Source organism: Lissotriton vulgaris, unplaced genomic scaffold, assembly GCF_964263255.1.
Source record: "Lissotriton vulgaris unplaced genomic scaffold, aLisVul1.2 SCAFFOLD_2469, whole genome shotgun sequence".
In the NCBI taxonomy this organism is placed as follows: Eukaryota; Metazoa; Chordata; class Amphibia; order Caudata; family Salamandridae; genus Lissotriton; species Lissotriton vulgaris.
This window is the reverse complement of record NW_028252307.1, coordinates 140,517-166,465: the sequence shown is the minus strand read 5'-3', so window position 1 is coordinate 166,465 and position 25,949 is coordinate 140,517. Positions and strand designations below refer to the sequence as shown.

The window sequence follows — 25,949 nt, the reverse complement described above, 5'->3', positions numbered from 1 at the left end:
AGTGCGGGTTAAAGAGGGCCTTGTATTAACAGCTGCGCATGCGCTGAAGACAGACACTGCTTCCCGCACCGGAGCGCGGGTTAAAGACGGACTTGCATTAACAGCTGCGCATGAGCTGGGGACAGACACTTCCTTCCGCCACGGAGCGCGGGTTAAAGACGGACTTGCATTAACAGCTGCGCATGCGCTGGGGACAGACACTTCCTTCCGCCATGGAGTGCGGGTTAAAGACGGACTTGCATTAACAGCTGCGCATGCGCTGAGGACAGACACTGCTCCGGGGCCTTGGATTACCATGAGCGCCTCAATGCCATGACAGGGACACTGCTGCAGCAGCTCTAAGCAGCCTTCAGAGGGAGCACAGTGGTGAGAGACTCTGAGACACACATGTAAAAAATCAATCAATAAAATCTTTATTCAATCTCTTAAATACAGATCATAAAAGCACAATTTAAATCAGTGATCAACAACCAGCCCCAGTTCATAACAAGTTAAAATCCGAGAGCAAGTAGAATTATTTAAAAAGAACATCAAATACTTTTACAGGACATTTTATCTCCTAAAGTGCATTATGTGCCTCATAGACCGAATCCAGTCAGTTTACATCAAATTACTCAATTCTGCATATAATTGTTAGTTAAAACCAACCTCGCGCCTTTCTCCTTTTCATACAGGCCCACAAACAGGTGGCTACCGAAAAACAGACAACGGGATCAGGCAGAGATTTAAAGAAGTAACGTGCCACCTGGCATGGTTTAAAATTGTGGCGCCTTAAAATCGGAAGGATAAAGTCTTCTCTTCCTGTCTTATAAAACCCACAAAACAAGACTAGGTGCGGGTCGGATTGGGGGGAATGGTTGTCGCAGGGGCACAGCATCAAATCTGAGTGTTTGACTCTTCTCTCCGTATAACCTAACATCAAGGGGAGGAGAGTCCGACAAAATCTCAATAGTTCCTATCTAGATCTAGATAGGAATATCCTCCCTCTGGCCCGGGGGAATCAAATTATATGCAAGGACCGTCTTTTTCTGTAATTCCTTTCCCTGCGAAGATAATGAGTCCTCCGCATAAAAATCTCAATTAATTTCTGTTTTGAAATCTTCCTGCATGCCGTTTAATCCTTAAATAATTCTCACAACCAAATTGCCATAAATTCTGATTCCACCTAACTCAGCCATCTGATCTTATTGTAATGGTCCAATTTTAAACAATCTTTAAATATGTTTTGTATTAAATTGGTGCTAGTCTAATGGTATGTAACATGTAAGGTAACCCCAATTCTATATGTAAGATATCATTTGAATAAGTGGATGGGAGGGACACTAGGGACTTACAAATGATCTTCAAGTTTTTGGAGACAGCCGGTAGGCGCCATACCCCAGACTCCTGCCCCTTATGTGGCTATTGCCTTCATTTTGGCCTGAGAAATGTTTTTAATTGGGTCAAGGGAGCTAGCGTCTAACTTTTGGAGAAGGCCTTAATAGCTTTCAGACTTCTTTTCATTCCTAGCGCTCTTGCCGATACCAGGTTCTCCCAAGTTTGATTTTTATCAAATAAGACTCCCAGGTATGGGAAGGACTCTGCCACTTCTGTTTTCTGGCAATCCATATGGAAGTGTGGGGATTTATCAGCTTTGCCAGACCCTGCTATAATGACAGAAGATTTTGTTTCATTTACTTTAAGGTCCAGCGACGCCATGAATGATGCATATGTTGTTATGAGCCATTGGAGAGCTGCCCCCCTTCTTGCAATTAACACTGCATCATCGGCGTAAGCTAACATTGGTAGTGGGTTGGTGACAAACACGGGCACGTCCGGGGATGAGCCTGCTATGAACACTGCATCCTCGGCATAAGCTAACATTGGTAGGGGGTTGGTGTCAAACACGGGCACGTCCGGGGATGAGCCTGCAATTAACACTGCATCCTCGGCGTGAGCTAACATTGGTAGGGGGTTGGTGACAAACACGGGCACGTCCGGGGATGAGCCTGCTATGAACACTGCATCCTCGGCATAAGCTAACATTGGTAGTGGGTTGGTGTCAAACACGGGCACGTCCGGGGATGAGCCTGCTATGAACACTGCATCCTCGGCATAAGCTAACATTGGTAGTGGGTTGGTGTCAAACATGGGCACGTCCGGGGATGAGCCTGCTATTAACACTGCATCCTCGGCATAAGCTAACATTGGTAGTGGGTTGGTGTCAAACACGGGCACGTCTGGGGATGAGCCTGCTATGAACACTGCATCCTCGGCGTAAGCTAACATTGGTAGTGGGTGGGTGTCAAACACGGGCACGTCCGGGGATGAGCCTGCTATGAACACTGCATCCTCGGCGTAAGCTAACATTGGTAGTGGGTTGGTGTCAAACATGGGCACGTCCGGGGATGAGCCTGCTATGAACACTGCATCCTCGGCATAAGCTAACATTGGTAGTGGGTTGGTGTCAAACATGGGAACGTCTGGGGATGAGCCTGCTATGAACACTGCATCCTCGGCATAAGCTAACATTGGTAGTGGGTTGGTGTCAAACACGGGCACGTCCGGGGATGAGCCTGCTATGAACACTGCATCCTTACCGTAAGCTAACATTGGTAGGGGGTTGGTGTCAAACACGGGCACGTCCGGGGATGAGCCTGCTATGAACACTGCATCCTTACCGTAAGCTAACATTGGTAGGGGGTTGGTGTCAAACACGGGCACGTCCGGGGATGAGCCTGAGAGGGCTGCCTCAACTCGTTTGAAAAAGAAACAGGGCAAGGACACATCCCAGCTTTACTCCCCTAGCGATCTTAAAGGGGCGGGTTCATTCCCCATTTTTGCCATACGGGACACATGCAGTGGCATTTACATATAGGTTCCCGCACTTGGAGACCGACGCTCAACGAGGCGATAATACAGGCTCAACACGGCCTTTGCTCTACTGAATTTGTCCATGTAAATGAATCCCCAAACAAACAAACTGTTCTCGGCAACCGGACGTACTGACTGGTGCCGCTATCTTGAAACTAAAAACCACCCGATAAGGACCGGGTTGGAATTATCACTGGTTCCCCGACCACGCGCCTTGATCATTAAGATCAGCCCTGAAGAGTCACAGCCACATGCTGTGATGAAACACGTGTAAGCTTGAGTGACATGTACAGTGATTCACAAGTGGTGAACACTACTGAGAAATAAAACATTTGGAAATTCACGTTTGGTTTGATCTATCCCGAATGAACAAATACTTTAACAAGGAAATATTCTAAAGACAGATATAGTGTGCTCTGGATCCCTGCCCAAACAGAACAAAAGGGAGGTTAAGGTTTTCCTCTGGCCAAGAAGCACCTACCTTGATACCAGGACAAACTAATACTTTACCGTGAGAAGTTGAGCGCCAAAATTCTGAACACTCAAAAACCAATTTGTAGACTATTTAGGCATTTACATATAGTTGGCGGATAAAGTTAATTATAAGTGGATCAATCCCCATCTCCTACAATAAATACCAAAGGTTCTGATGGCTCACGCAGTCAAATGCTGCTGGCAAATCTATAAAAGCCATGTAGATTGTCCCATCTTTTTATCTGGTATATTTGTCTATACATAGTGACAGGTTTAGACATTCGTCTGTAGTGGCTTTTTCCCTCTGGAATCCATACTGCACCTGCATTAAGATGTTTCTTGGGTCCACTCTTCCAGCCTGAATAAAAGGAACCAACCCATAAGTTTGGCAGTTGTGTCCAATAAGGAGATAGGCCTATAGTTCTTTGGGCTTCCCCAGTCCCCTTTATTGTATATCAGAATAATTACACTATGCTTCCAGGAAGGTGGAGGCTCATCTATAACTATGCTGTTAAACACATTTGTTAGCAGCAGAGCCCACAAATCTTGGTTTTCCTGAAAAAGATCTATCGGCACCCCATCAGGTCCTGGGGTTTTTCCAGCAACCACAGGCCGCCAACCCTCTCCTGACTTCTGAGAGTGAAAAAGAAACCTGCAATTTAGGATCTGTGTCACTAGAGGGCACCACAGGAGCAGTGTTTGAGGTGAATATAAATTCACAGTGTGCCACCCATGCTTCTTCACCTACATATGAGTCCAGTGTCGGATATTTAGTATTTTTGAAATACGGGGTGCTTATTACTTTCTAAAAATCTCTGCTATTGCATGTCCTAGCCACCTGATCGAGGCCTTCCCAGGCCTCCTCCCTCATATCCCTCTCTCTTTTCCTTCGAACTGACTTATAGTCACTGCATAGCGATCTCTCTCAAGATTGGTATGTTTGCCAAAACCAGTGGAGAGGCCGCTGGACATCATCAAGTGGTTCACAGCCTTTGAGAGACAACTAAAGAAACCTCTCTGGGGGCACTTCTCTGGGAACTGCTCTCTGGTAACTGCGGAGAGAGACTTCTGTCCTTCTCTGGGCCAGATGCAGGGTCCTATGACCTCATGAAGAAAACTCTGATTGAGGGCTTCGGACTCACTACTGAGGAGTATAGAATTAGGTTCAGGGGGGCTCACAAAACCCAGACCCAATCCTGGATAGATTTTGTAGACTACTCAGTAAAGACACTAGATGGTTGGTTAACTGGACACAATGTGCATGATTTTACTGGATTTAATAATTTGTTTATGAAGGAACACATTTTGAGTAATTGCACAAATGAAAAGTTGCATCAGCATTTGGTAGACCTATGTCTAATTTCTCCCCAAGAATTGTGTGGTGGGAATTCCTAAGAACTGGAGGAGAGTGATCACTGGGTTTCCCAACTGGGAAGTCGTGTGAGACTGCAGTGCGCACAGACCAGTGCTGAGGTCTAAGAAAATATGCGGATTCTGCAGCATAAATGGTTAAAATGAAATTGAGAAGTAATTCCAAACCCGCCGCTGAAGTTATACCGAACTTTTGAGTATACACTAATGCAATAACCCCATAACAGAGCAATGGAGATTCTGGAGAACGTGGTCATAGACGACACAAAAGTGCCGATCAGGAGTCAAGTTACAACGCTGGGATCCCTAATTGGTCTCGTAGTGATCCGATACCAGTGCAGCGGCAGCCACAAGTCTCAGAGAACCGCTGGTCAGACGTACCTTGTCGGAGCTCCGGAGCGGAGGGGTGCCATGGCTGTCAGTGAAAGTGTCATGGCACCAAAGAATGCGGCGGCGGCTAAAGCAAGGGCGGCAAGACTGGCAGTCCGGGACGGTGCGGACCTGTGAGGCAAGCGGGCGGTGTTCCAGAGCCTGCCCCAGGAGCTACCGAAAACATTCCAGCTAAGACACCGAAGCAGGGTATAACTTCTACGCGGAAGGGAAGTCTGACTGCCCCCTCTGTCGTTGACCTCCTCCGCAAGACGCCGGCGAAAATCCTTCCGGGTCAAGGTGGGAGGAGTCAGCCGGGAACTCAACAGACACCAGCAGCCGCAAAGGGAGCGAAGGCGGTGGATGAGCAGAGTAACCAGCAAAGCAGCGACGAGGACGTCCCTGGGATAACTGTGATAACGGGGACAACTGACGCTAACACAGTAAGCCCTACACATAATGATACAGCAGCTGGGGTTGAAGCAAGCATGAATGTGATAGGGGGTGTGGAGGTACAAGGGGGTGGAACTCCCGCGGACTTGGCTGAGCAAATTACTACTCCCCTCCACATAGCCATCGATGACATTATCCCTATAGATACTCAGGTGCATACAGATGATCGCAAAATGCCTGACAGCACAATTCAAATAGAAGTGCCCCAGACGGAGCCAATGAGTTCTATGGCAGCTAAAATTAACAATAGATGTATCGATTTTGACCCGGACAGAGATAAAGATCCGAGCGATTTTTTCTCATTCTCGGACGAACTTGGGTGGTCTGATGAAACAGGATCTCCTCTGAGTGATTTAAGTGATGACAAAATGAGTGCAAAAGAGAATAGAGCAGGCCAAAAAACTGTCCTAAAACGCAGAAAGAGCCATCAGGATACAGCAGAGCTAGCTTGGGACTACACGCCATCAAATCACCTCACAGCATCATTAACACCGCCAAGCTTTGTAAATATAACACAACATTCGGACTCCCGAACATACCAAAGCTCAACCTCACCTACATTTGAAACTGTACTTCAAGCTATAGCGGCGCACAGAGAGGAGACATCTCTGTGAGAAGTTGGCCCGATATGCAACGTTCGCTATTCTAGCGACCGCTATGTATCGTTCCAACGACCCTTATGGTGTTTGGTTGTAAGTCAACCTATAGACCAGCTATCCTAGTAGCGTGGAAACGAGCAGTCTAAGGCTAAAGACTCGAGAGGGCGCGTTAAGCCAGCTGTTTACCACACATGTACCCCTTGAACACCCAGTGAAAGGACACCACACAAGTGTTATGAAAATAAACAGTATATTTATTAAGAATCACAACAGCCCTGTACTCTTTATGAGGACAGGGTACTAAGCACAAACCAAATCTCTTTAGCAAATACTTCAAGTGCACAATTAAAACAAGTGTCCGAGGACACGGAAAGGTTAAGGTCTCGGGCGGACCCGATAAGGCAAGTCGGAAGCGAGGGACTCGGGACCCTAGAGTAAAGAGGCTATGCAGGCACCGAAATGCCGAGTTACCTAGCCACGAGGGCTGCGGCTGCACAAGTCTTACAGGCGTCGGGGTCTTCGCTGACGAGCCAGGAGCCGGAAGAAGAAGGAGTTGCTGGCCGGCGACCAGTGCTGAATAGTTCGTAGGGATCCAAGCCTGGATCGGAGATTTATGAAAACCTGAAAGCAGAGGGGACCAAGTTCGTACTACTAGCCAGTAGTCAGAGGGTACCAGGAAGGCACCGGTTGGCCGTCACCTCGACCAGGTGAGTGGGCGACGCTAGGCTCTGCAGTCTCACGGACCAGGAGGCGTTGTCGGCGACCACGGTGGAGGTGCGAGCTGTCCCACGAAGGATGATGCTGTCGGCGTCGCTGGGCCCAGGATGGGGCAACAAGCCTTGGCAGATCTCAGGGCCACGTGGTGGGCCTAAGATGGCGTCTTGAGTGGACCAGGAGGGTCCGGGGTGCTTCTCGCAAAGATGGAAGCAAGGGCCAGTCTGGAGCAACCAGACCAGCAGTGATGATTCTCTGATGTCGTCACAGAAGGGCACAAGCCAGCGGCTAATGACCAGACAACGTGCTGAGCGGCGAGCAGAAGGGCCCCACGCAGATCGTGGAGATGCTGGGAGACTGCACTTCGGTGCTGGAGCGGCTCAGGGTCGGGGCTTCTCGGACCCCAGAGCACTCACCAGAGAGTTACCTCGATGGTCGTGCTGGTTAAGAGCGTGCAGGTTCTGATGATGGCCGGTCCCTCGAGGTCTCGTCGCACCCACAGATCACAGCTGAGCTGATGACGTGGGTAGAGGTCAGAGGTGCCAGGGAAGCCGGTTCTCGTGGAGCTGGGCCGTCGGATTCCTTGAGGAAGGACTTACAGCAAACCGCAGAGTTCTTAGATGGTGCCCGCTGATGCAGGGTGACTACTCCTTAGTCACAAGGGAGAAATCTTGAGAAGAGTCTTGAGTGTCCTTTCGTAGAAAGTAGTTCTTGATTCAAAGATGATCTAATTTGGAAGGGTCCCCGCTCCGGCCTTTATCCTAAAGGAAGGGGTGGGTACATGACTAGGTCCTGCCCTAAGGGTGGGACCAGGAAGGGGGGTAGTTACACCCCTCTCCCCTGCCGGACTTTCCCCAGGCCAGGGCTGTCGCCCCTGGAACTGGTTCTAACCGGCAGATGCGTAGTGAGCACCGGGGTGCCACTCCGCAGTCACCTTCTCGCAAAAGCCCTACCTACCCAGAATACACAAACCCTGTCTGGGACGGTGCGAACACCGTCCTTGACAGGAAACCCTTTGTCCGAGCGCTCCTCGCTGGAAGGACTCCCAGCAGCAGGAGGTCAGACTCGTGTCTGTGGTGGCAGCATCCATTTTGTGGAGCTGAGGCTTTCGTTAACTTTAACCGGGGTTCACAGTTACGTACATGTCGTGTCCCTCTAGAAGGGTGGAATGCTAACCTCATCGCCAGAATTGGTGAGAGGGCAGCACCCCGATTCGTATGACACCTTACTCGACATGTCTTGATAACGCGACACCGAAGTTACCGATGTGGTACGCGTTATCATGGAACAGCCATTGGGTCTTTTGCTCCGCAAGCTGCAACCGGGCTCGGCTCGGGCCAGAACACAGTTCACACGAGCCCACGCACTCTGCCTTCAGGATTGTCAAGGCCTGCCATAGGAGTGACTGATAGGAACTCGGGTGTCCATTGTATGGTTAGATATAGAACTACTATACCTAAAGCAAAGGGTGATTACACGACTTCGCCCCAGCTGTCATGCAGCCAGTTGTGTCAAATTTAGGAGGCCAGCCAGGGGTGGCATAATACATGCTGCAGCCCCTGGCGGCCCTGGGTACACCTATGCCCTGCGTTACGGGGTCTGATAAGGTGGCCCAGTACCAATTGGTAAATGCACCTAGGGTACATATCGTAATTTAGAAAGAGAACAGCCAGGCTGTGGGTCTGATTGGCAGGCCCACAGCCAGAGAAAGTCATAAACCAGTGAAACAAAAGCAAAAAATCTGGGTGATCATAGGATTGCAGACCCTACTCTCCTACATGACCCCCCCAAATGTCGGAACAACAAGCTAACCTTGACCAGGTGAGTCTTCTTGTTCTAAGTGGAACTATCTGGAGAGCCCATCGGCATTGCCATGATCAGTACCAGGTCTATGTTCCACTGTAAAGTCCATCCCCTGTAGGGAAATGGACCACCTAAGCAGTTTGGGGTTTTCACCCTTCATCTGATTTAGCCACAAGAGGGGCTTATGGTCGGTCTGAATCTTGAAGTGAGTGCCAAACAAGTATGGCCTCAGCTTCTTCAGGGCCCAAACCACAGCAAAGGCCTCCCTCTCAATAGCTGACCAATTCTTCTCTCTAGGGGTCAGCCTTCTGCTTATAAAAGCAATGGGCTGGTCTTGACCATCAAAATTCAGTTGAGATAGAACAGCTCCCACACCCAACTCAGAAGCATCTGTTTGGACAATGAATGGTTTGGAGTAGTCTGGACTCTTAAGGATAGGCGCCGTGCACATGGCCTGCTTTAGGTCATCGAATGCTTTTTGACAGCTCGCTGTCCACTGAACCTTTTTTGGCATTTTCTTACTTGTCAGTTCATTTAATGGTGTCACGATGGAACCATAGTTCCTGACAAACTTTCGGTAGTATCCAGTCAGGCCCAAGAAAGCTCGAACCTGAGTCTGGGTGGTTGGAGGAGCCCAGTCCCTGATTGACTGTATCTTGCTCTCCAGTGGCTGAACCTGGCCTCCACCTACAAGGTGGCCCAGGTATACAACCTGTGTCTACCCTATCTGGCACTTGGTGGCCTTGATAGTGAGGCCTTCTGCTTGCAGAGCCTCCAACGCTTTCCGCAGGTGGACCAGGTGATCCTCCCAGGTGGTGCTAAAGACAGCAATATCGTCAAGATACGCCGCACAGAAGTCATCCAGCCCAGTAAGGACTTGATTCACCAATCTTTGGAAGGTGGCAGGTGCATTTTTCAGACCAAAGGGCATCACCACGAACTGATAATGCCCACCAGGGGTTGAAAATGCGGTTTTAGGCTTGGCGTCCTCAGCTAACCTGATTTGCCAATACCCAGCTGTCAGGTCAAACGTACTTAAGTAGTTGGCCGAAGCCAATCTATCGATAAGCTCGTCTGCCCTTGGTATTGGGTGGGCGTCAGTCTTAGTGACTGCATTGAGACCCCTGTAGTCCACGCAAAACCTCATCTCTCTCTTACCACCCTGGGTGTGAGGTTTCGGCACTAGAACTACGGGACTAGCCCAAGGGCTATCCGAGGGTTCAATGACTCCCAGCTCCAACATTTTCTGCACTTCACTCTTGATGCAGTCTCTAACGTGATCAGGCTGCCTGTAGATTTTACTCTTGACGGGCAAGCTGTCACCAGTGTCAACCTCATGGGTGCACCAATCGGTCTGACTGGGTGTTAGAGAAAACATATGCCTGAACGACTGAAGAACCTGTTTACAGTCGCTCTGTTGATGTTCGGAGAGGCTGCCACAAAAGACAACACCATCTACCGATCCATCGTCAGGATTCTGAGTGAGCAGGTCGGGGAGAGGGTCACTCTCCTCTTCCAGTCCCTCATCTAGGGCCATGAGCAAGCTCATGTCCTTCCTGTCGACATATGCTTTTAGCCTGTTGACATGAAGCACCCTGTGGGGGCTCCGGGGAGTTCCCAGGTCGACCAGGTAGGTGACCTCTCCCTTTTTCTCCAGGATGGTGTAGGGCCCGGACCATTTGTCCTTGAGTGCTGCTGGGGCCACTGGCTCCAACACCCACACCTTCTGTCCGGGCTGGTAAACAGTCAAGACAGCCTTTTGGTCATGCCAAGCTTTTTGGAGTTCTTGGCTGGCCTTAAGGTTTTCAGATGCCTTTTCCATGTATTCAGCCATCCGCGAGCGGAGGCCAAGCACATAGTCCACTATGTTGGCTGCAGGCTTTTTGAGAGGTCTCTCCCATCCTTCCTTCACCAAACACAGGGGTCCCCCTACAGGATGCCCGTACAAAAGTTCAAAAGGGCTGTAGCCAACCCCCTTCTGTGGGACTTGTCTGTAGGCGAACAAGAGGCAGGGGATCAGGACGTCCCATCTACGCCGAAGCTTTTCCGGTAGTCCATGAATCATCCCTTTAAGGGTCCTGTTGAATCTCTCAACAAGCCCATTGCATTGTGGGTGATAGGGTGTAGTGAACTTGTAGTTGACACCACATTCCTTCCACATAGCAGTTAAGTAGCTCGACATAAAGTTTGCACCTCTGTCGGAGACGACCTCCTTAGGGAAGCCCACTCTGGAGAACACTCCAACTAGGGCTCTTGCCACAACAGGAGCTGTAGTGGTCCTAAGGGGAATAGCTTCAGGATACCTGGTGGCATGATCCACTACCACCAGTATAAACTTGTGCCCTGATGCTGTTGGTGGTTCCATGGGACCGACGATGTCGATCCCCACCCGTTCAAAGGGCACCCCCACCACAGGCATTGGTATAAGGGGGGCCTTTGTCGTGCCACCTGACTTACCACTGGCTTGGCAAGTGACACAGGAGCGGCAAAACTCCTTGGTATCTTCGTTCATGTGAGGCCAGTGAAAGTGTGAGACAAGCCTGTCCCACGTTTTCGTCTGGCCTAAGTGACCTGCTAAGGGAATCTCGTGGGCCAAGGTAAGTAGGAAACCATGCTGAGACAAGGGTACGACCAGCCTCCTGGTCATGCCAGGCTTGGGGTCTCTTGACTCAGTGTATAGGAGTCCATCTTCCCAGTATACCTTGTGGGTACCTGTGGCGTTCCCAGCAGCCTCAGCAGCAGCCTGCTGTCTGAGGGGTTCAAGAGAAGGGCAGTCTAACTGGTCCTTCCCCAGGTCCTCCCTTGAGGGTCCCCCTGAACCCAAGAATTCAACTTGATCAAGTTCGAACTCCCTAGGCTCAGTTTCCCTCAATTCCTGTAGGTCAGCCTCCTCTGAGACTTGATCCACGACCTGGGGCAAGGGGGAAGGCGCAGCCTTAACCCTACCGCTCTTTTTCTTGGGAGGTGTCTGGTCCGTTGTTCCAGGATCCAGCACCTGTTCAGTGGGGCATTTCCTGACCTGTGACCTAGTCACAGCGAACACATGTGCTGGCAAACCTAACATTTCCATGTGAGTCCGGTGCTCCACTTCTGACCATTGTGATGACTCCAAATCATTGCCCAACAAACAATCCACTGGGAGGTCTGGACTAACTACAACCTTCTTTTGGCCAGTTACCCCTCCCCAGGAGAAAGCTACAATTGCCATACTGTGATTGGTAGTGACATTGCTTGCATTGGTCACCAGGAATTCTGTACCTGGCATGATCTGTCCAGGGTCCACAAAGTTAGGCGTCACCATGGTGACGCTGGCACAAGTGTCCCTGTAGGCCTGAGCCATCTTTCCATTTATGAAAGGCGTCTGTCGGTATTTGCCCAAAGAATTGGGGCTTACGTCAGGGGACACGTCCACGTCCCCTGTACTGACAAGGACAGCCTGAGTGAGTGTGCCAACTAAGTTGTCACGCCCCTCAGAACCCAGGGTTAACCCTACTAAACCCTTGGGAGGCGCACTACCACTGCTGACTGTACTAGGGGGCACAGGTGCCTTAGGGGCTGCAGTGGCAGGAGTCTGCCCTCCTCCTTTCTTGGTGCACTCACTAAACCAGTGAGATTTACTTTTACAGTACTGGCACCATCTTTTGGATTGGCCTTCTTTCTTCTTTTGGGGAGCCTGACCCCCACCCTCTTTGGGTTGTTGGGGACCTGTCGAAGACTTCTGGTCATTTTGTTCCCCCTTAGAATCTTTACCCTTCTGGTCTGCTTTCTTCTGACCACCTTGATTCTGGCCCTGGTTCTGTTTAACTCTCGTACGAACCCATCTGTCTGCCTTCTTTCCCAATTCTTGGGGAGAGGTCAGATCCGAGTCGACAAGATGCTGATGCAACAACTGGTTCTGACAATTGTTTAAAATTTGTTCTCTCATCATCAAATTATACAATCCTTTGTAATCAGTAACCTTACTGCCCAGCAACCAGCCCTCAAAAGCCTTAGTGGCACAATCGACAAAGTCAGACCAATCTTGAGCCTGCGTTTTCTGGGTATCCCTGAACAGCACCCTGTACTGCTCAGTGGTTAGGCCGAACCCTTCAACGAGTGTATTTTTCAAGATTTGGTAATTGTTAGCATCCTCCACCCTTGTGGTGAGGAGCTTGTCTCTTCCTTTTCCTTCAAAGGAGAGCCACAAGATAGCTGCCCACTGACTCTGGGGAACACCCTGCACAGTGCAGGCCCTCTCCAAAGCAGTAGTCCATTTGTGGATGTCGTCCCCTTGTTTAAAGGGGGGCACTATCTTCCCAAGGTGTTTCGTATCGAAACTCTTTTCCCTATTACTAGGTACATTGCTGCCACCAGTGGGGACTATGCCACTTAACTGTTGCTCTCTAGCAAAGGCAAGCCTTTCTTTGGCCAGGGCAAGTTCTTCCCTTTCGATCCTCAGATTAGCTGCCCTTTCCTTAGCTTCGTATACTCTCCTCTGAGGGGACGTCATCCCTCTTTGAGAAGAGTTGTGAGAGCCATTGGTTTGAAGGGATCTGCCAGAGCCTCTTGACAGAGATCTGGCTCGTCCATTCCCAATGTTAAGCGGACCTGACAGTAGCGCCGGGGGTCCCCCAGTACCACTATCATGTTTGCTTAAGTTGGACCGTGTTAGTCTGACGACTTCTACCTGTCCCTTATCTGCCTCATCCCCAGAGAGATCCTCATCCTCATCCTCCTCCCCATCTTCGTTCTCAGTTGCGAGGTGGATGAGGTCAGGATCGTCTCGGGTTCCCTCGAGGGGAGGCATGTCTCCTTCTGGATTAGAAGAGCTACGAAGTTTCTCAGCTCTTCTGGCATCATAAGTCTCCAAGAGACCAATCAGAAAGGACGTTGTGGGGTTAGACCCCTGCTGGATCTTCCTGGAGTGACACAGCCGTCTTAACTCCTTGAAGCTCAGCACAGTATATCCTGAAGGGATGACCTGTGGAGGGTCAACTGACACAAGGGGAGACCCAGAGTTTCCTCCTTTGTCCGACATACTGTTTCTAGTGTGGTGTAAGTGATGCACCTACCTACACTATGTGTTTACCTACTGTTCCCTTGCTAAGAGTTGTAGCCAAGGTGTGCTAAGCCTTGAGGAGCTACAACAGCTGGTTCAGTAGAACTCAGAGTATTCTAAGCTTTTAGTTATATGTACTAACAGTACTTGTGCGATCTTTCAACAAGATATTCTTAGGATACGTGTGGTAAAACAACAGCAAGCTCAAATCCCAACCGCTGCTCACCAATGTGAGAAGTTGGCCCGATATGCAACGTTCGCTATTCTAGCGACCGCTATGTATCGTTCCAACGACCCTTATGGTGTTTGGTTGTAAGTCAACCTATAGACCAGCTATCCTAGTAGCGTGGATACGAGCAGTCTAAGGCTAAAGACTCGAGAGGGCGCGTTAAGCCAGCTGTTTACCACACATGTACCCCTTGAACACCCAGTGAAAGGACACCACACAAGTGTTATGAAAATAAACAGTATATTTATTAAGAATCACAACAGCCCTGTACTCTTTATGAGGACAGGGTACTAAGCACAAACCAAATCTCTTTAGCAAATACTTCAAGTGCACAATTAAAACAAGTGTCCGAGGACACGGAAAGGTTAAGGTCTCGGGCGGACCCGATAAGGCAAGTCGGAAGCGAGGGACTCGGGACCCTAGAGTAAAGAGGCTATGCAGGCACCGAAATGCCGAGTTACCTAGCCACGAGGGCTGCGGCTGCACAAGTCTTACAGGCATCGGGGTCTTCGCTGACGAGCCAGGAGCCGGAAGAAGAAGGAGTTGCTGGCCGGCGACCAGTGCTGAATAGTTCGTAGGGATCCAAGCCTGGATCGGAGATTGATGAAAACCTGAAAGCAGAGGGGACCAAGTTCGTACTACTAGCCAGTAGTCAGAGGGTACCAGGAAGGCACCGGTTGGCCGTCACCTCGACCAGGTGAGTGGGCGACGCTAGGCTCTGCAGTCTCACGGACCAGGAGGCGTTGTCGGCGACCACGGTGGAGGTGCGAGCTGTCCCACGAAGGATGATGCTGTCGGCGTCGCTGGGCCCAGGATGGGGCAACAAGCCTTGGCAGATCTCAGGGCCACGTGGTGGGCCTAAGATGGCGTCTTGAGTGGACCAGGAGGGTCCGGGGTGCTTCTCGCAAAGATGGAAGCAAGGGCCAGTCTGGAGCAACCAGACCAGCAGTGATGATTCTCTGATGTCGTCACAGAAGGGCACAAGCCAGCGGCTAATGACCAGACAACGTGCTGAGCGGCGAGCAGAAGGGCCCCACGCAGATCGTGGAGATGCTGGGAGACTGCACTTCGGTGCTGGAGCGGCTCAGGGTCGGGGCTTCTCGGACCCCAGAGCACTCACCAGAGAGTTACCTCGATGGTCGTGCTGGTTAAGAGCGTGCAGGTTCTGATGATGGCCGGTCCCTCGAGGTCTCGTCGCACCCACAGATCACAGCTGAGCTGATGACGTGGGTAGAGGTCAGAGGTGCCAGGGAAGCCGGTTCTCGTCGAGCTGGGCTGTCGGATTCCTTGAGGAAGGACTTACAGCAAACCGCAGAGTTCTTAGATGGTGCCCGCTGATGCAGGGTGACTACTCCTTAGTCACAAGGGAGAAATCTTGAGAAGAGTCTTGAGTGTCCTTTCGTAGAAAGTAGTTCTTGATTCAAAGATGATCTAATTTGGAAGGGTCCCCGCTCCGGCCTTTATCCTAAAGGAAGGGGTGGGTACATGACTAGGTCCTGCCCTAAGGGTGGGACCAGGAAGGGGGGTAGTTACACCCCTCTCCCCTGCCGGACTTTTCCCAGGCCAGGGCTGTCGCCCCTGGAACTGGTTCTAACCGGCAGATGCATAGTGAGCACCGGGGTGCCACTCCGCAGTCACCTTCTCGCAAAAGCCCTACCTACCCAGAATACACAAACCCTGTCTGGGACGGTGCGAACACCGCCCTTGACAGGAAACCCTTTGTCCGAGCGCTCCTCGCTGGAAGGACTCCCAGCAGCAGGAGGTCAGACTCGTGTCTGTGGTGGCAGCATCCATTTTGTGGAGCTGAGGCTTTCGTTAACTTTAACCGGGGTTCACAGTTACGTACATGTCGTGTCCCTCTAGAAGGGTGGAATGCTAACCTCATCGCCAGAATTGGTGAGAGGGCAGCACCCCGATTCGTATGACACCTTACTCGACATGTCTTGATAACGCGACACCGAAGTTACCGATGTGGTACGCGTTATCATGGAACAGCCATTGGGTCTTTTGCTCCGCAAGCTGCAACCGGGCTCGGCTCGGGCCAGAACACAGTTCACACGAGCCCACGCACTCTGCCTTCAGGATTGTCAAGGCCTGCCATAGGAGTGACTGATAGGAACTCGGGTGTCCATTGTATGGTTAGATATAGAACTACTATACCTAAAGCAAAGGGTGATTACACGACTTCGCCCCAGCTGTCATGCAGCCAGTTGTGTCAAATTTAGGAGGCCAGCCAGGGGTGGCATAATACATGCTGCAGCCCCTGGAGGCCCTGGGTACACCTATGCCCTGCGTTACGGGGTCTGATAAGGTGGCCCAGTACCAATTGGTAAATGCACCTAGGGTACATATCGTAATTTAGAAAGAGAACAGCCAGGCTGTGGGTCTGATTGGCAGGCCCACAGCCAGAGAAAGTCGTAAACCAGTGAAACAAAAGCAAAAAATCTGGGTGATCATAGGATTGCAGACCCTACTCTCCTACAATCTCATGATGGGCGCAAGGCCCAAGCTGCTCTCCGTAAGGCTCATGGGGTGGTGCGCAAACTCTCAAGAAAAGTTGGGACATTTAGTGATCGAATGACAGATTTAGAGTCTAGAATTGTCTCTAATGAGTCTGAGACGGCTGAAAATCACGAACAGATTGACGCACATGAGGCTAAACTATCAGATGTGAGGTGGAAGCTGGAGGACATGGAAAATCGATTACGTAGGAATACTCTACACGTGCTAGGTATCCCGGAGGAAATTGAAGGGGGAGACGCCCGCTCCTTCGTAATACAACTTTTTCGTGACTCTCTCCCTGAATTGTCTAGCTAGAACTGGGACTTTCAACGAGCCCACCATGTCCCTCTTACTCTAAGACACCTAGTCAAAGCTGGGGGGTATCCAAGGGCTATTTTAGTCTATTTCGGCAACTTCCTCTTAAGACAGGCAATTGCTGAGAAGGCCAGGCCAGAAGCAAAAAGGTCCAGGGGGTCAAAAAACATACTTCGTATGCCCGGACTTCTGCCGCGCAACTGTGGAGAGGAGGTGGCGGTTTCGCCGACTCATTAAACCCTTCCAAGGAAGGCGATAATCTAACTCTAGAAATAGGGTTACTCGCTCATGCTTGTTCACTCAACCCCTTATATTATCCATAATACTCCATAGACGTCTGGAGTGGGTAAGAGGGCAGTATCCGCCAGAGTCGAGTAGGACGAAAAAACTCCTGCAGGAACGCTCTTGGTTTATTCAGCGTTGAAGGATACAGTGTTCCAAAATATTGTGCACCTAATCTCTGTTCCCTTGAATCCTACTCTGAATAAAAAATGCAGTCGGACGTAGAAAACACCAACGCGAGAGATCTTGCTAGACGGTTAATAGAAGCTGATGATAGCATTTTACAAACTAATGGGGAAGCAAAACTTATTTCAATAAATATAAGGAAAATTTTGACTTACAAATTAATAACCAACGGTGTAACACCAAAAGGTGGGACAGTCGTATTTGTAGTGGAGGCACACGAATATCGGCAGACAGAGGTATTCTATTCCTGGATAAGATTCCCAGAAGTAAATCAAATAACAAAAGAGTTTCACTACTATGAACCAGGTGATACTCCAACGGAACACGTTCCCCATGAGGAAATTGAGATTCCACTAACTTACCAACAGCACAAGCTTTGGTTTAAAGGCGCCCTACAACACTGTGAACACATAACAAGGCCCGGTCCTCTAGGGAGACCGGGAGCAACTTGGCCAGTTTTAGCCGGCTACACACCTCATCCGGACGTAAGGAAAATGTCTAAAGAAGAGGTGATTACCCAGCTAGAAGAACTAGTTAAAATTCACAGACAATTAGTCCAATATGTCATGAGGACTTTGACGGTCCACCCGAGAATAGGACTCCCATAACAGACCCCTCATCAGGGGACTACAAATAAAATTACACCACAAACAATTCAGTCAGTAATTGGAAAGTTACCTACTAAACGGGAACAAATACCATTTTGGCTAGCACAAAAAATCACTCAAATAGAGGCAGTTTTTCCTGATAGTACACCTCATTAAAAACACAGAATTCTGACCATTTGTCTACCAATGGGGATTGCAACACATGTGGAAGACTGCTACACTTGGGGTACAGTCTTTGCTTCAATCTATACAAAAGCACATGGTGTTCCGTCTATGGCGGTAATACCAGACATTCTGAAACAGATTCAGAATGAATATGGCCCTGAAGCAGCCTTAAATTTAGGTATGAAGTTACTGAAAAATTTTAAACAGGTATCAGCTATATTATTAGCTAATGTAAGGGGTGAAGCAGCATCTGTAGCAATCCGCCATAGGTTAAGAGAAATAGATGAGGAAGACCAGCCCTCTGAACTAGCCAGAATAATGGAAAAATGCTATGAAGAACTGGGTAGAGATAGTTTGGGTGGGAAACCACTAAAACCCCATCTACCAGATAGCACAGAGAAGTCGTTTGTAAAAAACACTTCAAATACTCCTAAAAATAGATGGGAAAGTAATAAAAAAACTACACCCAGGGAGAAACAATTTAAACAAAGAGGGAGATCACCCAAGAGAAGGAACAAAACTCTGACTACATGGCCCCTAGAGAATACAAACCGGCTCTAGGACATGACGAACATACGGTAGCCTCAGGGGAAACTCCTAATCCTCCAGTATTGATTTGTCCCGAAGCCCTGGAGAGCATTACGCACTTCATGTTTAATTTGTCCCGAACCCCTGGACAGCATTGCGCACTTCAAGCACCTAGTGACGTACATATGTCCAACCTTGTGCGTCAAACCAGTCACCTAGCTAGTATAAAAGCAGCCAGGTTGGTCCAGTCAAACAAGCGGTGGTTTTCTGGAGCTGATCGACTGACCTCGTCCCAAGCCCAGCAGATGCGAGACCTGAACCCAGCCGACCCTCCTACTTGACGCACTGAGAGAGAAGCTGCCTTTTTCTCCAGCCGAGAAAATCCAGCTCCGGTGTTCCCTGCTTGCCACAGCCGGCTGCCGGGATATCGAGTTCAGAGATTCCAGTCTCTCACATTCTGAAACAAGGTATGCAGCTGATTAGCCACAGAGAATGATTCTTGGTTTTTAAAATAATCTGGCAGAGAAATTATTTAACTTAACTGAGGTTCTCACTTATCTTTTCCCGTTCACAACTTAGGTTAGGAACACAGGGTAGGCATAAGGTAGATTAAATCAGTTGAGTTAGCTTAGCTATTTTTAGTTAGCTTTCTATTGTATAGATTTTAGGATATGTTTTAGATGCATGTTATGGCTAGGAAACGATAACATGTTTTTACAGTATTACTTTATAATACTCTTTTTACTGTATGCACTATATTTTATTATAAGTATTGCTATCATGGCAATTCACTTCTCCTGTGTGAGAAAACAGACTGTTCAATAAATAACACCTTTTATTGAAAACGCCTGTCTCTCTTTCTCTACACTTTCGAGTGAAACTAAGAATGCATATTTAAGTGAGTAAAACCAATTCTATTGTTTTTCACGACTGGAGATTTACTCCTAACTCATGGAGATACAAAGTGGTCATGTTTTATGGTTGTCAGAAGGTAAATCTCTTCTTGTCTAAGTAGGCAATATAATACCTCATCCTACATTCGAGAAAGTTTCTAGTGACCTCTAAGCTAGCTGGCAAAACCCCTTAAGTCTAATGTTGTCAGCAGGGGACCCTTGGTAACCTCAGTTAACCTCTTAAGCGCTGCTGACGGCCAACGGTCGTCACAAGCGCTACCTCCCCAGTGCAGCGCACGACCATTGGACGTCCATTCAGCACTAGTTCCAATGGACAGCGCAGCACTGGGGAGGGATATTTGCGAAGCAGCTAAGGTGTTAATGGTCTTTTGTTGTTGATGTTATTCCAATGCGCAGATGCCTATGGAGATAATAGGAACTACACTACAGTACCACCTCCTCTGCACTCCTGGACAGGCCTCACCTGCACTTAATTAGTGAAAGAAGGGGGTTCCCCAATGGGTTTTAAGGATGTGGGCAGGCTGTAGGGGGGAAGAATCTGAGAATAGAACAAAAGAGAGCAACCCTGCCTTATGATATAGTGGTCCCAAAAATGGGATCCAAACAATATAATCGGGGTGATTTATCTAAGAGCCAGCATTGCACATAACAAGAAACGGGTCAATCCAAATATACTCAAAGAAGATTTTTTAGAATATATATATATTTTTTATTTTTTTATCTTCTTTGAATTAATGTAGCAAAAGGTACAAAAATTGATTGCATTGTTTAAATCCACATTATATTTGGAACATCAAAGACCTATATATGGCAACCACAAATGTGGGACATGCCATAATTGCCCACAGGCCATTGTGGGAGAAACTGTCAGTACCAATACTCGTACGGTATCAGTATGACGTAATGCCACTATGACCAACTGCCGTACCAGCAATATCATATATTTGATATTGTGTCCATGCGATATCCCCTATGTCGGGGAAACAGGCAGAGAATGTCGAGTGCGAATAGGGGAACATAAGTCAAACATCAGGAACAAAAAAATCGCAGCCCCTATTGTAGCACATTGGCTAGAAAAAGAACACAAAGAACTGGAACTTCGCTGGTTCATCCTGGAAAAAATAAAGGCCAGTCCAGGAATTGACCCTGTGGGCCTACGAAAAAAACGAGAAGTGTTTTGGATTTTTTTCTTGAATGCTGTAACTAAGGGACTGAACGAAGAATGTCCTTGGCACCAGGCATTCTTGTAAAACAACCTCAGGTTACAGGATTTAAGAAATCCAAAGCAAATAGGGAGAAAAAATCTTATTATCTGGCAGAATTCTTATATTGGACTTATTTCCAATATTATATGGGTGATTATGAAGTGGACTAACACAATGGACTGGCTCCCCGATGTTTAAATGAGGCCCGCACAAGTGAAAACAAAACTATGGCATACCTTGGTGCCGTGTTTTTCCTAATATACGTCATGCAAATATCAAGACCATTTAAATTAAAACTTGATTTATATAGATAGTGAACCGAAACAACCCAATTTTGTTAAAAAAATAAAAGAATAAGAGTTTACTCTCTCAAGAGGGCCGCCGCCCGCCAACTGAAAGAATTAGGTTGAGCCAATTGTTGCATGACGTTTTTCCTAATATACGTCATGCAAATATCAAGACCATTTAAATTAAAACTTGATTTATATAGATAGTGAACCGAAACAACCCAATTTTGTTTAAAAAACATAAGAGTTTACTCACTCAAGATGGCCGCCGCCCGCCAACTGAAAGAATTTGGTCTGTCATTTATGTTCACTGCCCTAGCACAGCTGATCCTTCTAACCAGAGGCGCGTAGAACTGCCTATTTAAATGAGAACAGGCACCAAACAGGTGAGAGCCCTGTCTCCCGTTGCGGTTGGTCGACCGGTGGAGTCGACGGAATCCCACTGAAGGACGATCCACTACCACTCTAAGGTATGTGTATACTTTGATATCCCGCTGCTTACGCGAAACTCCTGTAGATTGCGAGTCAAATTATATATATATAATTGGTCTTCTATCTTCCGTTAGGAATTCCCATCTACAGCCACTCGCTCGCCGCTCACATAGCAGTAACTACGGCGCAACGCCCCACCCACAACCACTCGCCCGCCGTTTACGGAATTGTGCCTACTACACAGCGCTCCGTGAGAACGATCTTAACTGCTCTCCGGTAAACGGTTTTACCATTTAGGTAACGGAACCTTTGGTTTTTAGCCTTTTAGGTTTCAGGATAGACAGCGTTCCTAGTATGATCATGGCCATAACCAACCCTCCTCTTTTTTGTCAGGAATCCTTACCGAAAGCCACATACCTGTCCCTTGGAATCTTATCAGTTATACACTCTCATCGGAGAGCAGACTCAAGAACCCCTCAGGTAAATCGTTAATTGCACTGTTATCTCTTCCTGCAACACAGGATCATAGGACCTCAGGCCGTTTTCGAACGTATTCAAAACTAAACATTGGAGTCCATATCTAAATACTGTGTCTGAAAGTAAAAATGGAGGGTTGAATTACAACTTTTTTTTTTTTTTTTAAAGAAAATGAAAAAAAACCCATGTCGTCTTGTGATTTCCTTACTTGAAACAGTGCCCTGACCAACATCAAATCCATCAGGCTCTAATTGAATTAAACTTTATCTTGACTACAGGACTACAGTACCCAGTACCCAGTATGAATGGAACTAGAGAGCGTTATCCTCCTTGTCCTTAGGTCTTCTGGCCACGAGTATCTGTTCCCCTAATATTAGGATTCCTATATAGGTAATATATCACTCAATCTTTTTTGTCTTACCAGTTACATTTCTTAAGATTGAGGAATAGTATGTTATGCTTAAATACATCGTGTTCTCTTTTTCCTTGTTAAGTTTGACAATCTCTACCCTCCAAACGAATTATGCCAGTAATCCCCTTGCTCTGACACACATTATGTAAGTATAATACTAGATTGTGAATGATATTTTCTAAATAGAGGTTGGGTCTCCTAAAATAAACTCCTGACCGCTATAACTGATCGCTATAACAACAGTTAAATCCAATTCTATGGATCATAGTTCCAATTGCGGAAACTCAGTCAATGCGCGCCAGAATGAATGTGTATATGTATGAGAGAAGCTTAAATAGTTTGAATATGAGAGGTGTCATGAAATGTACTCAATGGTGTACTTAGACAAGGTTATCAAGTTGCCTCTAACAGACCTCACCCGACGGGGAGTCTGTCTTTGGGAGTGTCACTAGGTAGTTTGGCATTGCACAGCCACAAGAAGTCAACCACACAGTTATCATACTAATAACCAATGTTTGACTAAAAATGTAAAATGTATTAAACAAATAGAAAATGCATGTTTGTATAATCTAAACTTGTATTGTGTACATTGAACAAAAATCTAAGATACTGTTTTTATTTCCAGATTTTATACCTGTTCCCCTCCCAGTAAACAACCCTTAGCCCTGACGAAGGTGTGGCCCCACTGGCCAGTCACCGAAACGCGCGTCGGCTTGCGTTTCCAGGAATTCGGCATATTGACCTATATTCATCAGGACTCCTATATATGTCATCTGCCTCCTGGAATAACATTCTGATTTATGCAATAAATTTACCATCTTTGTGTTGCAAACACCAGGACTACATGAATGAATGAAAGTTGAATGAAAGAACACTAGGTTGAGTGATAAGTAAGCTTGAGAGTATGAATGCAGTGTGGTATGTTACTGGGTAGGCTATGCCATAGGATGAATTTTCCTCTTTTTTATCTCTCCCCTTATCACGTGTGTCTTTGATGTTCCAAATATAATGTGGATTTAAACAATGCAATCAATTTTTGTACCTTTTGCTACATTAATTCAAAGAAGATAAAAAAATAAAAAATATATATATATTCTAAAAAATCTTCTTTGAGTATATTTGGATTGACCCGTTTCTTGTTATGTGCAATGCTAGCTCTTAGATAAATCACCCCGATTATATTGTTTGGATCCCATTTTTGGGACCACTATATCATAAAGCAGGGTTGCTCTCTTTTGTTCTATTCTCACCTGCACTTAACCCCATGGACAGGACATGCTTCACTTCCTCTGCACCCTGGACAGGCCTCGCCTCCTCTGCTCCCCCTGGACAGGCATCTCCCCTGCACCGCTCAGGACGGGCCTCACCTCCTCTGCACCCCTGGACAGGCTTCACTTCCCCTGCACCCCTGGACAGACCTCTCCTCCTCTGTACCCCTGGACAGGCCTCTCCTCCTCTGCACCACTGGACGGGCCTCACCTCCTCGGCACCCCTGGACAGGTCTCTCCTCCTCTGCACCTCTGCACAGGCCTCACCTTCTCTGCACCCCTGGACAGGCCTCTCCTTCTCTGCACCCCTGGACAGGCCTCACCTCCTCTGCACCTCTGGACAGGCCTCTCCTCCTCTGCACCCCTGGACAGACCTCTCCTTCTCTTCACCCCTGGTCAGGCCTCATCTCCTCTATCTCTGCTCCTCTGGACAGGCCTCTCCTCCTCTGCACCCCTGGACAGGCCTCACCTCCTCTGCACCCTTGGACAGACCTCTCCTCCTCTGCACCCCTGGACAGGCCTCTGCACCCCTGGACAGGCCTCACCTCCTCTGCACCCCTGGAGAGGCCTCTCCTCCTCTGCACCCCTGGAGAGGCCTCACCTCTTCTGCCTCTCCCTTGGACAGGCCTCACCTCCTCTGCACCCCTGGACAGGCCTCTCCTCTTCTGCACCCCTGGACAGACCTCACCTCTTCTGCCTCTCCCTTGGACAGGCCTCACCTCCTCGGACCCCTGGACAGGCCTCTCCTCCTCTGCACCCCAGGACAGGCCTCACCTCTTCTGCCTCTCCCTTGGACAGGCCTCTCCTCCTCTGCACCCCTGGACAGGCCTTTCCTCCTCTGCACCCCTGGACAGGCCTCTCCTCCTCTGCACCCTTGGACAGGCCTCAACTCCTCTGCACCCCTGGACAGGCCTCATCTCCTCTGCACCCCTGGACAGGCCTCTCTATCTCTGCAGCCCTGGACAGGCCGTTCCTCCTCTGCACCCCTGGACAGGCCTTTCCTCCTCTGCACCCCTGGACAGGCCTCACCTCCTCTGCACCCCTGGACAGGCCTCTCTATCTCTGCACCCCTGGACAGGCCGTTCCTCCTCTGCACCCCTGGACAGGCCTTTCCTCCTCTGCACCCCTGGACAGGCCTTTCCTCCTCTGCACCCCTGGACAGACCTCACCTCCTCTGCCCCATCCCTGGACAGGCCTCTCCTCCTCTGCACCCCTAGACACGCCTCTCCTCCTCTCCACCCCTGGACAGGCCTCTCCTCCCCTCCTCCCCACTCAGGCTGAGCAGCAAGTGAGTTGGCAGCTCTCCTACCTGAGCAGAAACCTGTCCAGGCTCTCTCCTCCTCCTGGGGTCTGTGAGGGTCTGAAGATGGAGGTATCTGCCCACCAGACAGGGCTCCTTCCTCCTCTCCAGCAGGCTGCACACACCAGGAGAGGCCGGAAGTGATGTCACCGCTGCTGCTGGTGCTGTCTCTGCCGCCACTGACCCGGAAGAGGAAACCCTCCTCCCTTTCATACAGAGGGCAAATCAGTGAGTTTTGTCAGCAGGCGAGGAGCGCCCTCTGGTGGCCGTTGACGGAGCCGCCGCCTCCAGGCTCCAGCAGTGAATACATTTCACGCAAACAAGCATTTATACCTGTAAAGACCTGGGATTTCAGATGTCACAGACGTGAATGTTTTTAAGGGTCAGACAGTTCAAGTACAGGGTCTCACACTTGGCTGCTGTAAAAAAGTATTTATAGCTTCACTTCAGATGAGCATCTTCAAAACACTGACGTAAAGGACTTAAGAGTATTTACAGAAAGGTGACAAATGGAAGTGACAGTCTGTATTTTATTTATTTATTTATTTATTTATTTATGCAATTTTATATAGCGCAGACTTTACCCGAAGGTGTCAGAGCGCTTCACAATAGGAACAGAAAAGATACAAACTGAGAACATTACACGAGCAACAGATTGCAGAGGCATACGTTACGTTACATACGGTAAAGTGATAATTGTGAGCAAACAAGAATACATGAGGTAGTAAAAATTGTGAGAAACCAAAAATACATGAGGTAGACAAGGTAATTGTGACACTTGTGAGCAAACAAAATACATGAGGTAGTAAAAATGTGGGCTACCAAAAATACATGAGGTAGTAAAAAGTGCACAGGAGGAAAAAGTGACAAGTGTGCAGGCTACAAGAGAAAATAGAGTATAATTTGCGGTATAATACTGCAATATATGTTAGACACTCAAGCACAAGAACAAACGATTACGTAGGCAAAAGTGGCACTTGTGCAAGTATCAAAGGTAAAAAACATGTGAGAGGAAGCAAACCGTGTGTTACAGGGGCAAAGTGGTGAGTGCAAGTTGCAAGAGAGTACCAAACACAAGTACATGGATAATACTGCAATAAAAGGCAAACACTCTAACCGCAAGAACACACTGGGAAGGCACTTCCATGGACATGAGAAGTAGAAA

The 25,949-nt window shown here is 48.4% G+C and overlaps 1 long non-coding RNA gene across 1 annotated transcript in view; it reads right to left on the bottom strand.

Annotated features, from left to right (window-relative positions):
• Positions 1-24,907, bottom strand: part of LOC147662593 (uncharacterized) — a 93,698-nt gene extending 68,791 nt beyond the window's left edge. The window contains exon 1 of the long non-coding RNA XR_015305540.1: positions 24,794-24,907. This is a non-coding gene — a long non-coding RNA (uncharacterized LOC147662593). The remainder of the gene's footprint in view (positions 1-24,793) is intronic.
• Positions 24,908-25,949: the final 1,042 nt, after the last annotated feature.